A 16,233-nucleotide genomic window follows, 5' to 3' on the forward strand; every position below is an offset into this window, starting at 1 on the left:
GCGTGGAGCCCCAGATTGAGGGAGATTATCAGTGGTCTTGTATGTCTTCCATTTCCTAATAATTGCTCCCACAGTTGATTTCCTCAAACCAAGCTGCTTACCTATTGCAGATTCAGTCTTCCCAGCCTGGTGCAGGTCCAAAATTTTGTTTCTGGTGTCCTTTGACAGCTCTTTAGTCTCCAAACTCCATAGTGGAGTGTGATTGTTTGAGGTTGTGGACAGGTGTCTTTTATACTGATAACAAGTTCAAACAGGTGCCATTAATACAGGTAACGAGTGGAGGACAGGGAAGAAGTTGTTACAGGTCTGTGAGAGCCAGAAATGTTGCTTGTTTGTAGGTGACCAAATACTTATTTTTCACCATAAATTCATTACAAATCCTATTATGTGATTTTCTGGATTTTTTTTCCCCCCCTCATTTTGTCTGTCATAGTTGAAGTGTACCTAATGATGATGATAATTACAGGCCTCTCATCTTTTTAAGTGGGAGAACTTGCACAATTGGTGGCTGACTAAATACTTTTTGCCCCACTGTACACACTATAGGAAACATGGCAAGTACCCAAACCGTTTTGTAAATGTACATTGGAGACCCAGCCTGTGATTGGAGCGCAGTAGACAAGGGACACATTGGAGGATGGAGTATTGTTTTGTCCTGCTCGAATGGGGCCAAAAGTGTAGAATGTCATGGTCATTTATTTTAGTGGCAGCCGTCAGGGGTGGTTGTCATCTGAATAGAGTAAATAATACAGCTCATCTCTCACCCCTTCTGTGGTGGGCCCCTGAGAGGTCCCACTCACAGCCAGTCAGGTTCAGTCTCCAGTGGGCAATTTTTAATGGGACAGTTGCCAGTGTTTGTCTACGTCATTGCTGTTGTCATTGAAAACATGTCTCTGATTAAATGCTTTTTCTCTGCATTGCCTGGCTGTTTTTTGTAAATAATAGACAATGCATTAGAATTCATAATAGCCTACAGGAATTGAAGTCAGGTTAAAGCCACTTCAATAGAAAATGGGGGGCAAGGTTGTGCAGATAGACTTTCTGGCTCCTAAGCAACTTTGCAAAATTTAATTTTTTTGTACATTACTGCACTGTTGGTGCTAGGAACACAAGTGTTTCCCTACACCCGCAATAACGGCTGCTAAATATGTGTAAGCGACCAATAAGATTTGGACCATCTGTTTAGCAGGGTATCAAGAGACCATTGATTTATCTTGTTTACTCCCATCAGCACATTTTTTAAAAAACAGTTGGATAGCAATCTGTGTCTCAGGATCCCGTGGGGAGAGACTAAGTAGAACATCCTGTTGAGGGTAAGCGTGCAGGTGAGAAGAGATTATGGAATCTACTCAACTATATCACTATGCTACAAATTGATGCATCTAATCTCTGAACTTTGCTTGTTACATTTCTACTGTATCTTGTCCCATGTCAGCAGCCCTCTACAGTTGTCAATGTATAAGGAGACCACAAAGAAGAAACCCCACTAAGTCTGTGTTAAGGTTCACATCCTTTTTGCCTGTCTTCCTTTAGTGTTCCCCAACTGCTCAGCAGTAAACGTTAGCAAGGTCATTGATTTATCTAGTGTACTACTATCAGCACTTTAGAAACAGTTGAATAACAATCAGACCAAAGTTTCTTTGTCATGTGTGCCGAATACAACTGGTGTCGACCTTAACAGTGAAAGGCAAATAGTCTGGGTAGCCGTTTGATTACCTGTTCAGGAGTTATGGCTTGGGAGTAAAAGCTGTTGAGAAGCCTTTTGGTCCTAGACTTGGCGCTCTGGTACCGCTTGCCATGCGGTAGCAGAGGGAACAGTCTGTGGCTGGGGTCTCAGATATATATTTTTTTAGGGCATTCCTCTGACACCACCTGGTGCAGAGCAGAGCGACGCCCACAGCAACACAGTAAAGACACAACATGACGGGTGGGAGCATCTTATTCTTACATAATTAGAGGGGTTGTTTTTCATAACACTTTTGCATTTAACATTGTGGTGGGCCAAGGCAGGAAGAGCTGCGTTATTAGCGCCCTGCACATTTTTGTTTGTACAAGTTGCTTGTCTGTACATTATTGGTCTTGTGGGGCCATCCTTCCAATAGAAGGTGAGACACCTGGACTCCTGAAACTACTACATTATAATGCCATATATATGCCAGTCCAATTTGTTATGCCTAGGGCTGTGGCGATCACAAAATTTCGTCAGCTGGTGATTGTCAAGCAAATTACAGTCGGTCTCATGTTAATTGACCGTTAAACACATTTAGCATCTCCTGGCTTCCACACACAAGCCACTGATGGAGACCTTTGGAACATTACATTTTAAAATGTCTAATAAATCCACCTTCTCAAAAAATCCATTGTTTATTTTAGACAGGTCTAAAGAAACATGATAAGAAGAAAATGTAGTCTAGTTCAGAAGAACAGACCAGCATACTCTTGAGTTGTCCTGATCTGGCTATGGCTGTGGGCTACACTAGTTCATTTAGCAGACAAGATTTGGTTAGAATTCCATGGCATTATTTAATATTTTCTAGTATGATGAATACTATTGAACAAAGGAATCAAATAGAAAGGATATTTTTGCAAAATGAGTTGGGACTGCGCACATGCGGCTGTTCTGTGTTGAGCAGTTAACAAATAAATAGATACTGCTATATGCTTAATTTAGAGTAATTAATGTAGGTTTAGTTGGGCTATATGTTCTGATTTTTAATACGTTGTAACGCTGCATGGTGCGAATAATGATGATTTGAAAAAAGTCTCTTGAAAGGCATGAGCGCTGCTTTGTTTTTTTTTTACACACTTCATCAGTCTCTCATTCACAATTTGACAAACTAGACAATGCCTCGGATTTCACGGCGGCATCCGTAATGCACCCTAAAAAAAATCCATGCGTTGTTCGCTTCTCCCTGAGTGCCGCGTACTCCGAAGCACCTCTCACTCACATGGCCCTCCATCACATAAGGTCTTTCTCACAAGCTTCAAGTGAAGACAGACACTTTGGGGACGCAACTGCGTGTGTTCTTATCCAATTCCGAGGTGCATATTGGAGGGACTGTTGTCATTTTACTTTTCGTCAGCCAACAAGATGAGTAGGCCTAACGAACTGCAAAAGCACAAGCCTATGTCAATTTACTATCCCCCATAGTACAGAAGTTGACCTATTCTGTGCAAGAAATAAATATTCCAAACATAATCTTGGACAGTTGTGGGATGCAGTAGATCCCAAATTATTACAATCACTAGCATAAAAATACACTATGAGGCTGACACAACAGATCAGAAGGTTTAGCTTAAAATTTGATAAACTATTAGGCTATTTCATCACATTATAAGCGCAGCAATGGGCACGCGGTAGTAGGCTATAAGCGCAGCAATGGGCACTCGGTAGTAGGATATAAGCGCGAATGTTCCATTAGAGGGTAAACACCATTATAAAAAGTCACTGCAAATGTGATTATGTATGTTATTATAAAGGTGCATTTTTATGGTGAAAAGTATGTTCCCCTAACTTGAAACTCACGCGCTGCTTATGTATGCCAGTTAGAATCTCTACACCCCTTTTAAGCGGATTTATGTGCTTCATTTTAAGAAGTTCTTTGGCCACTTTAGTTGTGATGCAAACCTCATCAACCTCATGAGGTGTGCGACTGTGATTTGACAAAGTCACACACAAAAAAGGCATTGTTTCTTGCTTTACGCTGGGCATAATTCACAAGTGATAGGCTAATATTGTCACCCATCAGACTATTCTTGATTTAATCTTGTCTTTACATATGTTTAATAGAAGCCATCACATTGTTTTGTCTCGCAATTGCACAGCCTATAGAAATGTGGCACAACATGAGCTCATGGGCTCTCATGAAGTGTTTGAATAGATTTTCGATTACATTTGCATTGATGTCAGAGTGCCTGGTACTCAGAGTGCTGAGTACCAGGTAGTTAGCAAGTTTGGTAGGCTGCTAATGACCATCAGAAGCATCAGAGCTTGGAGAAGCATAGTTACCGTGACTAAATGGTCATGTGGAAGTCTCATCTTAGTGTTTGTGTGTTTGCTCCCTGTTGAGTGGGGATTTTTTTTTAAAGTTAAAACATTCTAGTTAAAACATTCAATTGCAGCGACGTTGTTTTAGTGTGTATTAGAAATTAATGAAACACCAATTTGACTATCCTTCCCTGTCCCATCCAATTGTATGGATGAAATAAATAGATTCCACGAAGCAACTCTGGTTCATGCGCAGGAATACAACAGGTGTAGACTTTGCCGTGAAATGCTTCCTTATGAGCCCTTTTTCAACAATGCAGAGTTAAAAAGTATGAAAAATCTATATTTTTAAAGACGTAACACAATAACGAGGCTATATACAAGGAGTACCAGTATCGAATCAATGTGCAGGGCTGCGAGGTAGTTGAGGTAATACAGTATGTACGTGTACTGTAAGTAGGGGTAAAAGTGACTAGGCAATCAGGATAGATAAACAGAGGAGCATGGACACTCACTAGACTCTACTTATGCATACTACACTGTGGTGTCAACATGCATTTGTGTGTGTGTCGGTGTAGTACGTGTGGGTAGAGTCTAGTGAGTGTCCATAGAGCCAGTGCAAGAGATTCAGGGCAAAAAAATAAATAATAAAGGGTGTCAATGTAAATGGTCCTGGTAGCCATTTGATTAACTGTTCAGCAGATCAGGAGGCTTGAGGGTAGAAGCTGTTCAGGAGCCTTTTGGTCCCAGACTTGGCGCTCCAGTACCGCTTGCCGTCTATGATTTGGGGCTTTCAAATCAAAGTGTATTTGTCACGTGCGCTGAATACAACAGGTAGATCTTACAGTGAAATGCTTACTTACAGGCTCTAACTAATAGTGCAAAAAGGTATTACATGAACAATAGGTAAGTAAAGAAATAAAACAGTGAAAAATAACAGTAGCGAGACTACATACAGATACCGGTTAGTCAGGCTGATTGAGGTAGTATGTATATGTAGATATGGTTAATGTGACTATGCATAAATGATGAACAGAGAGTATCAGTAGCGTAAAAGAGGGGTTGGTGGGTGGCGGGACACAATGCAGATAGCCCAGTTAGCCAATGTGCGGGAGCACTGGTTGGTCGGGCCAATTGAAGTAGTATGTACATGAATGTATAGTTGAAGTGACTATGCATGCATACTGTATATGATAAACAGAGAGTAGCAGCAGCGTAAAAGAGGGGTTGGGCGGGGACACACAATGCAAATTGTCCGGGTAGCCATTTTGATTACCTGTTCAGGAGTCTTATGGCTTGGGGGTAAAAACTGTTGAGAAGCCTTTTTGTCCTAGACTTGGCACTCTGGTATTGCTTGCCATGTAGTAGTAGAGAGAACAGTCTGTGGCTGGGGTCTTTGACAATTTTTTAGGGCCTTCCTCTGACACCGCCTGGTGTAGACGTCCTGGATGGCAGGCAGCTTAGCCCCAGTGATGTACTGGGCCGTAAGCACTACCCTCTGTAGTGTCTTGCGGTCGGAGGCCTGAGCAATTGCCTTACCAGGCAGGATGCTCTCGACGTTGCAGCTGTAGAACCTTTTGAGGGTCTCAGGACCCATGCCAAATCTTTTTAGTTTCCTGAGGGGGAATAGGCAATCTGTCACTTCATCATTATCAGGCATTTTGTCTAAATCCATCCCATGTCTTCCCAATGTGCTACTGCTCACCGATGACTCTTCACTGAACTTAACATACAGGCAGAGAAGGATTTGTCTTACCAGCCTAACAGTGGCCAAGATAATGGTTTCCTTACGATGGCAAGATCCCACACACTCTGCCACATCATTTATTCATGAACATAACTCAACTTGAACTGTCAATGTCTTGGCTGCATTGTGCAAAATCTGAAAATATGGACTACAACACTTCCCAGTATAAAATCATTACTTGAATATATGTACTTAAGTTAGCAGGCCTGGGGGCGTTTGAAGCAGTCACAGCACAGCACATCGGTGCTGTGTTGGGAATGACTGATCACCACTTTCCTGCGTATAGGCAGTCACCCAGAAGAAAATATTTTCCAACAGTCACCTTGTTGAAGAAAGCTAGTGCTTGTGGCCAATCAGTGGTCAGCTCTGAGGACAAGGGAGATAATGGAAAAGCTCTGTAGTTCACCAAGGTGATTAGTGATGGTATGTGGATTCTTATCAAGGACCAGTTTCTCTACTGAGTGCTCTTGATGTAAATGTTCCGCATTGCTTCATGACTACTGTATGGCTGTCAATTGAAATAAATAATCAGATCTAAACAAGCAGGGGAACATACACCACCCCCCACCCCCCAATCTATCTCAACATCGATTTTTACCTCTTCCAGCTACAGCAGCCTTTTGTTTTTGATTAAAGCCCTGAGTGTTTCCACTCTGGCCAATAGGTGTGAGAAATTACATACAGAGAGGTGTCATTGATATGGAGCCTTGGCAAGGGATGTGATTTGTTATTGGATATCTTTTGTTTCCAGTTTTAAAGGCCCAAAGCAGCCATTTTGAATCATTTCTGGGTAACAATTTAAGTACCTTGCTGTGATTTGTTTATTTTTTTACCATTTTGATTGAGAACAAATACCTTATACATTTTATTTGTCACATGTTTCGTCAACAACAGGTGTATTCTAACAGTGAAATGCTTACTTAACAGTTTATCATCAAACAATGCAGAGTTAAAGATTAAATGAAAAAAATAGAAACAGTATCACGAGGAATAAATACACAGTGAATAATTCATAACAATAATTAGTAAAAATAACATGGCTATACAAAGGGAGTACCAGTACCGAGTCGATGTACAGGGGTACGATGTAATTGAGGTAGCTGTGTACATACACACTGAGTGTACAAAAAAAAGAGGAACACCTGCTCTTTCCATGATAGACTGACCAGGTAAAAGCTGACCAGGTAAAAGCCCTTATTAATGCCACCTATTGAATCCACTTCAATCAGTGTAGATGAACGGGAGGAGACACGTTAAAGAAGGATTTTTAAGCCTTGAGACGGATTGTGTATGAGCGCCATCCTGACGGTGAATGGGAAAGACAAAATATTGAAGTTCCTTTGAACAGGGTATGGTAGTTTGTGCCATGCGCACCGCTTTGAGTGTGTCAAGAACTGCAACGCTGCTGGGTTTCCCGTGTGTATCAAGAATGGTCCACCACCCAAAGGACATCCAGCCAACTTGACACAACTGGGTCAGGGTTACCCTAACTCTGGGCCAGCATCCCTGTGGAACGCTTTTGACACCTTAAAGAGGCCATGGCCTGACAAATTAAGGCTGTTCTGAGGGCAAAAGGGGGTGCAACTCAAAAGGTGTTCCTAATGTTTTGTACACTTAGTGTAGGTAGACAGGGTTGGGTAGGTTACTTTCTAAATGTAATGTTAGTTACATGTACAAAACTGTACTCATCAAGGTAACTTTTGGATTAACCAAACTCGGTGTCGTAATCTGATTACTTTAATTTATTTTTATGTTACTTTCACCTTAAGATGCATTGGAAGACTAAATTAATATTACTAATTGAACAACCTCTATTGTAGGATAAATCAATGTTAGAGTTTACACAGCTGGCAATAAATGGATGTTGCATTTACAGGCTTTTTCTAACCCATTGTTACAGTGCCTTACGAAAGTATTCGGCCCCCTTGAACTTTGCGACCTTTTGCCACATTTCAGGCTTCAAACATAAAGATATAAAACTATTTTTTTGTGAAGAATCAACAACAAGTGGGACACAATCATGAAGTGGGACGACATTTATTGGATATTTCAAACTTTTTTAACAAATCAAAAACTGAAAAATTGGGCGTGCAAAATTATTCAGCCCCCTTAAGTTAATACTTTGTAGCGCCACCTTTTGCTGCGATTACAGCTGTAAATCGCTTGGGGTATGTCTCATCGAGAGACTGACATTTTTTCCCATTCCTCCTTGCAAAACAGCTCGAGCTCAGTGAGGTTGGATGGAGAGCATTTGTGAACAGCAGTTTTCAGTTCTTTCCACAGATTCTCGGTTGGATTCAGGTCTGGACTTTGACTTGGCCATTCTAACACCTGGATATGTTTATTTTTGAACCATTCCATTGTAGATTTTGCTTTATGTTTTGGATCATTGTCTTGTTGGAAGACAAATCACCGTCCCAGTCTTAGGTCTTTTGCAGACTCCATCAGGTTTTCTTCCAGAATGGTCCTGTATTTGGCTCCATCCATCTTCCCATTAATTTTAACCATCTTCCCTGTCCCTGCTGAAGAAAAGCAGGCCCAAACCATGATGCTGCCACCACCATGTTTGACAGTGGGGATGGTGTGGTCAGGGTGATGAGCTGTGTTGCTTTTACGCCAAACATAACGTTTTGCATTGTTGCCAAAAAGTTCAATTTTGGTTTCCTCTGACCAGAGCACCTTCTTCCACATGTTTGGTGTGTCTCCCAGGTGGCTTGTGGCAAACTTTAAACGACACTTTTTATGGATATCTTTACGAAATGGCTTTCTTCTTGCCACTCTTCCATAAAGGCCAGATTTGTGCAATATATGACTGATTGTTGTCCTATGGACAGAGTCTCCCACCTCAGCTGTAGATCTCTGCAGTTCATCCAGAGTGATCATGGGCCTCTTGGCTGCATCTCTGATCAGTCTTCTCCTTGTATGAGCTGAAAGTTTAGAGGGACGGCCAGGTCTTGGTAGATTTGCAGTGGTCTGATACTCCTTCCATTTCAATATTATCGCTTGCACAGTGCTCCTTAGATGTTTAAAGCTTGGGAAATCTTTTTGTATCCAAATCCGTCTTTAAACTTCTTCACAACAGTATATCGGACCTGCCTGGTGTGTTCCTTGTTCTTCATGATGCTCTCTGCGCTTTTAACGGACCTCTGAGACTATCACAGTGCAGGTGCATTTATACGGAGACTTGATTACACACAGGTGGATTGTATTTATCATCATTAGTCATTTAGGTCAACATTGGATCATTCAGAGATCCTCACTGAACTTCTGGAGAGAGTTTGCTGCACTGAAAGTAAAGGGGCTGAATAATTTTGCACGCCCAATTTTTCAGTTTTTGATTTGTTAAAAAAGTTTGAAATATACAATAAATATCGTTCCACTTCATGATTGTGTCCCACTTGTTGTTGATTCTTCACAAAAAAATACAGTTTTATATCTTTATGTGTGAAGCCTGAAATGTGGCAAAAGGTCGCAAAGTTCAAGGGGGCCGAATACTTTCGCAAGGCACTGTATCTACTACAGATAATAATATGATTAGGATATATCTTTACATTCAAAACCAAAGTCTGTCAGATTTCCAGTCATTCCAATAATGTAAACAGTGTTGGTCCCATGTTTCATGAGCTGAAATAAAAGATTGCAGAAATGTTCCTAATCTTATTTATCTCCAATTGTGTGCACAAATGTGTTTACGTCCCTGTTAGTGAGCATTTTTCCTTTGCCAAGATAATCCATCCACCTGACAGGTGTGGCATATCAAGAAGCTGATTAAACAGCATGATCAGGTGCACCTTGTGCTGTGGACAATAAATGTCCACTCTAAAATGTGCAGTTTTGTCACACAACACAATGCCACAGATGTCTCAAGTTTTGAGTGAGCGTGCAATTGGCATGCTGACTGCAGGAATATCCACCAGAGCTGTTGGCAGATAATGTAATGTTAATATCTCTACCATAAGCCGCCTCCAATATAATTTAGTGAATTTGGCAGTGTGTCCAACCGGCCTCACAACCGCAGACCACGTGTAACCACGCAAGCCCGGGACCTCCACATCTGGCTTTTTCACCTACGGGATCATCTGAGACCAGTCACTAAGACAGCTGATGAAACTGTGGGTCTGCACAACCTAAGAACTGCTGAACAAACTGTCAGAAACTGTCTCAGGGAAGCTCATCTGCGTGCTCGTTGTCCTCACCAGGGTCTTGACCTGACTGCAGTTCGGTGTTGTAACCTTCTTCAGTTGGCAAATGCTCTCTTTCGATGGCCTCTGGCTCGCTCTAAAAATATGCTCCTCACAGATGAAGATGCCTGGGATGGCGTCATATGGGCTAGCGGTTTTCTGATGTCAACATTGTGAACAGAGTGCCCTATGGTGGAGGTGGCGTTATGGTATGGACAGGCATAAGCTATGGACAACAAACACAATTGCTGTAAAATCGATAGCAATTTGAATGCACATAGATATTGTGACGAGATCCTGAGGCCCATTGTTGTGCCATTCATCTGCTGCCATCACCTCATGTTTCAGCATGATAATGCACGGCCCCATGTCGCAAAGATCTGTACACAATTCCTGGAAGCTGACAATGTCTCAGTTTTTCCATGACCTGCATAATCACCAGAGATGTCACCCATTGAGCACGTTTGGGATGCTCTGGATCGATGTGTACGACAGCATGTTCCAGTTCCCACCAATATCCAGCAACTTCGCACAGCCATTGAAGAGGAGTGGAACAACATTCCTCAGGCCACAATCAACAGCCTGATCAACACTATGTGAGGCAAATGGTGGTCACACCTGATACTGACTGGCTTTCTGATCAACTCCCATAGCTTTTATTTAAGGTACCTGTGACCAATAGATGCATATCTGTATTCCCAGTCATGTGAAATCAATATATTACCGCCTAATGAATTTATTTCAATTGACTGATTTCCTTCTACTAACTGTAACTCAGCAAAATCTTAGACATTTTTGCTTGTTGCATTTTATATTTTTGTTCAGTGTACAAAAAAGGAAGAGGGTATGCTCAAAAGGTAAAGTCTACACTAGATCTTCTATTATAAATCAAATCTTATTGGTCACAAACACATGGTTAGCAGATGTTACTGCAAGTGTAGTGAAATGCTTGTGCTTCTAGTTCCGACAGTGCAGCAATATCTAACAAGTAATCTAACAATTCCACAACAACTACCTAATACACACAAATCTAAGTAAAGGGATGGAATAAGAATATATACATATAAATATATGGATGAGCAATGACCGAGCGGCATAGGCAAGATGCAATAGATGGTATAAAATATAGTATGTTACATATGGCATGAGTAATGCAAGATATGTAAACATTATTATTAAAGTGGCATTATTAAAGTGACCAGTGGTCCATTTATTAAAGTGGCCAATGATTTAAAGTCTGTAAGTAGGCAGCAGCCTCTGAGTTAGTGATGGCTGTTTAACAGTCTGATGGCCTCGAGGTAGAAGCTGTTTTTCAGTCTCTTGGTCCCAGCTTTGATGCACCTGTACTGACCTCACCTTCTGGATAGTAGCGGAGTGAACAGGCAGTGGCTCGGGTGGTTGTTGTCCTTGATTATCTTTTTGTCCTTCCTGTGACATTGGGTGCTGTAGGTGTCCTGGGGAGTAGGTAGTTTGCCCCCAGTAATGCGTTGTGCAGACCGCATCAACCTCTCGAGAGCCCTTCTCCACTGCTGTCCCTTCGATGTGGATAGGGGGGTGCTCCCTCTGCTCTTTCCTGAAGTCCACGATCATCTCCTTTGTTTTGTTGACGTTGAGTGAGATGTTGTTTTCCTGACACCACACTCCGAGTACCCTCACCTCCTCCCTGTAGGCTGTCTCGTCGTAGTTGGTAATCAAGCCCACTACTGTTGTCATCTGCAAACTTGATGATTGAGTTGGAGGCGTGCATGGCCACACAGTCGTGGGTGAACAGGGTGTACAGGAGGGGGCTGATAACGCATCCTTGTGGGGCCCCAGTGTTGAGGGTCAGTGAAGTGGAGATGTTGTTTCCTACCTTCACCACCTGGGGGTGGCCGTCAGAAAGTCCAGGAGCCAATTGCACAGGGCGGGGTTGAGTCCCAGGGCCTCCAGCTTGATGATGAGCTTGGAGCTCATCATTCTCAGCATTCTTACATTTTTCACCGCCTGGGGACGGCCCGTCAGGAAGTCCAGGATCCAGTTGCAGAGGGAGGTGTTCAGTACAAGGGTCCTGGGTTTGAAGGAGACTATGGTGCAAGAGTAATTTCTCCTGAAATAATTTTGTTCTGACTTTCTGTGAGTGGGGAGGGGAAAACTGAAAACTAGCTGTTATTTGCAGAGAGGTTTTGAACTCTCTTTCTTATTGGTCCATTAACTAATTAAACGCTTAGTGACAGGCCAAAACCCAATCCCACCAAAACAGGCTGAATTTCAGTCTTTTCAAAAAGCTCTTACACTTAAAGGGCATTATCATAATTTCCCAGTATTAATCCAACCTCATAGTAGCTGCATTTGCATTTGTTTAAGCTGATTTCCAGTGACATTTATACATCCATAACAATGAGCTAACGAGGCAAGATTTTACCTGGCATAGAAAATGTGGTCTCTTGTCAAGACACTGTTGTTCAGAGGAGCTAGCCAACAACACAAGCTAACACAATCACTTCAAACTGAATCTGGAAAGACTGCAAACTAGATGCACTTTGTTTCGTTTGACCTGTTTTCTATTGATATTTCTTTGTGTATATATCCATAAAAATATGACTGATTCATGTTTTTATTCTGGCTGAGAAAAACTACCTGCCTGTTTGTCTCGTCCCGACTCCTGACATGTTCATTACGATGTGACAGCTGGAGATTCAATTTGAATATTGAAACAATGTTGCAAATGTCAGAGAGACAGACAGCAAGGTTAATACAAATCTCCACTGTTGAAAATGAAATGAAAGGATGTATTTATTTTTTAAATTGATTTAATCTTTATTTATCTAGTCAAGTCTGTTAAGAACAAATTCTTATTTACAATGATGGCCTACCGGAAAACAGTGGGTTAACTGCCTTGTTCAAGGGCAGAAAGACAGATTTTTACCTTGTCACCTCGGGGATTCGTAATGTCTATCTGCTTTTTATAGTGGAGATCAAATGTATAAATTGTCTTGCTGGGCTGATGAGACAGTGGATTGCGCAGTCAGATGGGACAGAGTAAATTTTAACGTCATAGATTTAGCCGGTGGTAATTTGTGGAATAGACACAGGCTGGAATGCAGTTTTAACCAATCAGCATTCACGATTAGACCCACCTGTTGTATAATTTGGAATATTTGTATTGTATATACTTGTATTCTTCTTTTCACTCTGTCATTTAGGTCATTATTGTGGAGTCACTACAATGTTGATCCCATTCTCAGTTTTCTCCCATCACAGCCATTGAACTCTGTAGCTGTTTTAAAATCACCAATGGCCTCATGGTAACGTCCCTGAGCAGTTTCGTTCCTGTTCTGCAGCTCAGTTCAGAAGGAACACTATATTTGATGTGTCTGGGTGGTTTCATATATCATCCACAGCATAATTATTAACTTGACCATGCTTAAAGAGATATTCAATATCTGATTTGTTATTGTTACCCATCTACCAATCACTGCCCTTCTTTGAGTCTTTCGAAAAGCACCCTGGTCTTTGTAGTTGAATCTGTGCTTGAAATTCAATACTTGACTGAGAGACCTTACTGGTGTATGTATGGGGGACAGAGGAAGGGTTAGTCATTCAAAAATCATGTCAACCCCTATTATTTCACACAGAGTGAGTCCATGTGATTGATTCAGCCAAATTTTACTCTTGAACTAATTTAGGCTTGCAAAGGGGATGAATACTTACGCAAATACTATTTTAGTTATGAATTTTGTATATATATTAAAATAATTGTATTTTGTGTAGATTGTCAACAAAAAAATTACACATTTTAATCACACTTTGTAACACAATAAAATGTGAAGAAATCCAAGGGGTGTGAAATTTCAGTCACAATTTCAGTCCCTTGATGAGCATTCCAGGGTAAATACATACACTACCGGTCAAAAGTTTTAGAACACCTACTCATTCAAGGGTTTTTCTTTATTTTTACTATTTTTGACATTGTAGAATAAAAGTGAAGGCATAAAAACTATGAAATAACACATGGAATCATGTAGTAACCAAAATACTGTGAAACAAATCAAAATACATTTTATATTTGAGATTCTTCAAAGTAGCCACCCTTTGCCTTGATGACAGCTTTGCACATTCTTGGCATTCTCTCAACCAACTTTATGAGGTAGTCACCTGGAATACATTTAAATTAGCAGATGTGCCTTCTTAAAATATTATTTGTGGAATTTCTTTCCTTCTTAATGCATTTTTAGCCAATCAGTTGTGATGTGACAAGGTAGGGGGGGGTATACAGATGATAGCCCTATTTGGTAAAAGACCAAGTCCATATTATGGCAAGAACAGCTCAAATAAGCAAAGAGAAATGACAGCCCATCCTTACTTTATGACAGGTCAGTCAATCTGGAAAATGTCAAGAACTTTGAAAGTTTCTTCAAGTGTAGTCGCAAAAACCATCAGGCGCTATGATGCAACTGGCTCTCATGAGGACTGCCACAGGAATGGAAGACCCAGAGTTACCGCTGCTGCAGAGGATAAGTTCATTAGAGTTACCAGCCTCAGAAATCGCAGTCCAAATAAATGCTTCACAGAGTTCAAGTAACAGCATATCTCAATATCAACTGTTCACAGGAGACTGTGTGAATCAGGGATTCATGGTCGAATTGCTGCAAAGAAACCACTACTAAAGGACACCAACAATAAGAAGAGACTTGCTTGGGCCAAGAAACACGAGCAATGGACATTAAACCAGTGGACATTTGTCCTTTGGTCTGGTGTCCAAATTGGAGATTTTTGGTTCCAACCACCGTGTCTTTGTGAGATGCGGTGTGGGTGAACGGATTATCTCTGCATGTGTATTTCCCACTGTAAAGCATGGAGGAGGAGGAGTTATGGTGTGCTGGTGTATGGGCTATTTTACCATGAAGGAGAGTGATGGAGTGCTGCATCAGATGACCTGGCCTCTACAATCCCCCGACCTCAACCAAATTGAGATGGTTTGGGATGAGTCGGACCGCAGAGTGAAGGAAAAGCAGCCAACAAGTGCTTAGCATATGTTGGAACTCCTTCAAGACTGTTGGAAAAGCATTCCAGGTGAAGCTGGTTGAGAGAATGCCAAGTGTGTGCAAACCTGTCATCAAGGCAAAGCGTGGCTATTTGAAGAATCTCAAATATAAAATATATTTTGATTTGTTTAACACTTTTTTTGGTTACTTCATGATTCCATATGTGTTATTTCATAGTTTTGATGTCTTCACTATTATTCTACAATGTAGAAAATAGTAAAAATAAAGAAAAACCCTTGTAGGAGTAGGTGTTCAAAAATGTTTGACTGGTAGTGTAGAAGGCCTGGTTTACTATGAATATTGGATTACAGTAGCTGCAAACAGTATATTCTGTCTTCCATCCAATAAATAAATAAATAAATAAGGTATTAAATTGGCCTTTCACATTCATCTGGGGAAAACATGCATTTGGAGTTGAGTCCTCATCCTGAGTTCTGGGATGCAGTTTGATTCTCTCATCTTATTTGCCCAGTCATTCCATTTCGTAATTGAAAATGTTTCTGAATTCTATTACCATGTCACTCCCTGACACTTGAAAAAAAATGGCTTTGCTTATTTCAACATACAGAGGAAATGTTTCCCTGTACTGTACACTACCGTTCAAAAGTTTGGGGTCACTTAGAAATGTCCTTGTTTTTGATAGAAAAGCACATTTTTTGTCCATCAAAATAACATAAAATTGATCAGCAATACAGTGTAGACACTGTTAATGTTGTAAATGACAATTGTAGCTGGAAACAGCAATTTTTTTTATGGAATATCTACATAGGCGTACAGAAGTCCATTATCAGCAACCATCACTCCTGTGTTCCAATGGAAACGTGGATTTGTTTTTTTTTACAAAAACAGATCTGGTTTCTCTCTAGTCAGCAGGAAGCAGATTGTGTCGTCGACCTTTCTACCTGTTCTTGATTATGGTGATACTATTGGGAAGAAAATGTTACTTTGTGCATCTTATCTTTGGTGTAATAAACTATTCTTGGTTCCTGCCTGTTTCTGGTAAAGATTACGAGGGAGGGCCGTCATGACCCCCTCCGTAGGACCATCTGGCAGGACGCCCAGAATATGTTCTTTAAGTTAAGGTAGGAGACTGAGCCAGTCACATGTAGGAACCAATCCAATGAATCCTGTTTATGTAGGTTTTTATGTAGCCGTGCAAAGGCTCTATTTAAGGAACGCACTTTTAGATCTCACTTCAGACCGGTACTTTATACATCTAAGTTTCTCTCTGACCTCTCCAGCTTGCTGACAATAAAGAGTAATTCATGTAATATTGCCTTTGAGTGTCCATTA

Source organism: Oncorhynchus tshawytscha, linkage group LG25 (assembly GCF_018296145.1).
Source record: "Oncorhynchus tshawytscha isolate Ot180627B linkage group LG25, Otsh_v2.0, whole genome shotgun sequence".
NCBI lineage: Eukaryota > Metazoa > Chordata > Actinopteri > Salmoniformes > Salmonidae > Oncorhynchus > Oncorhynchus tshawytscha.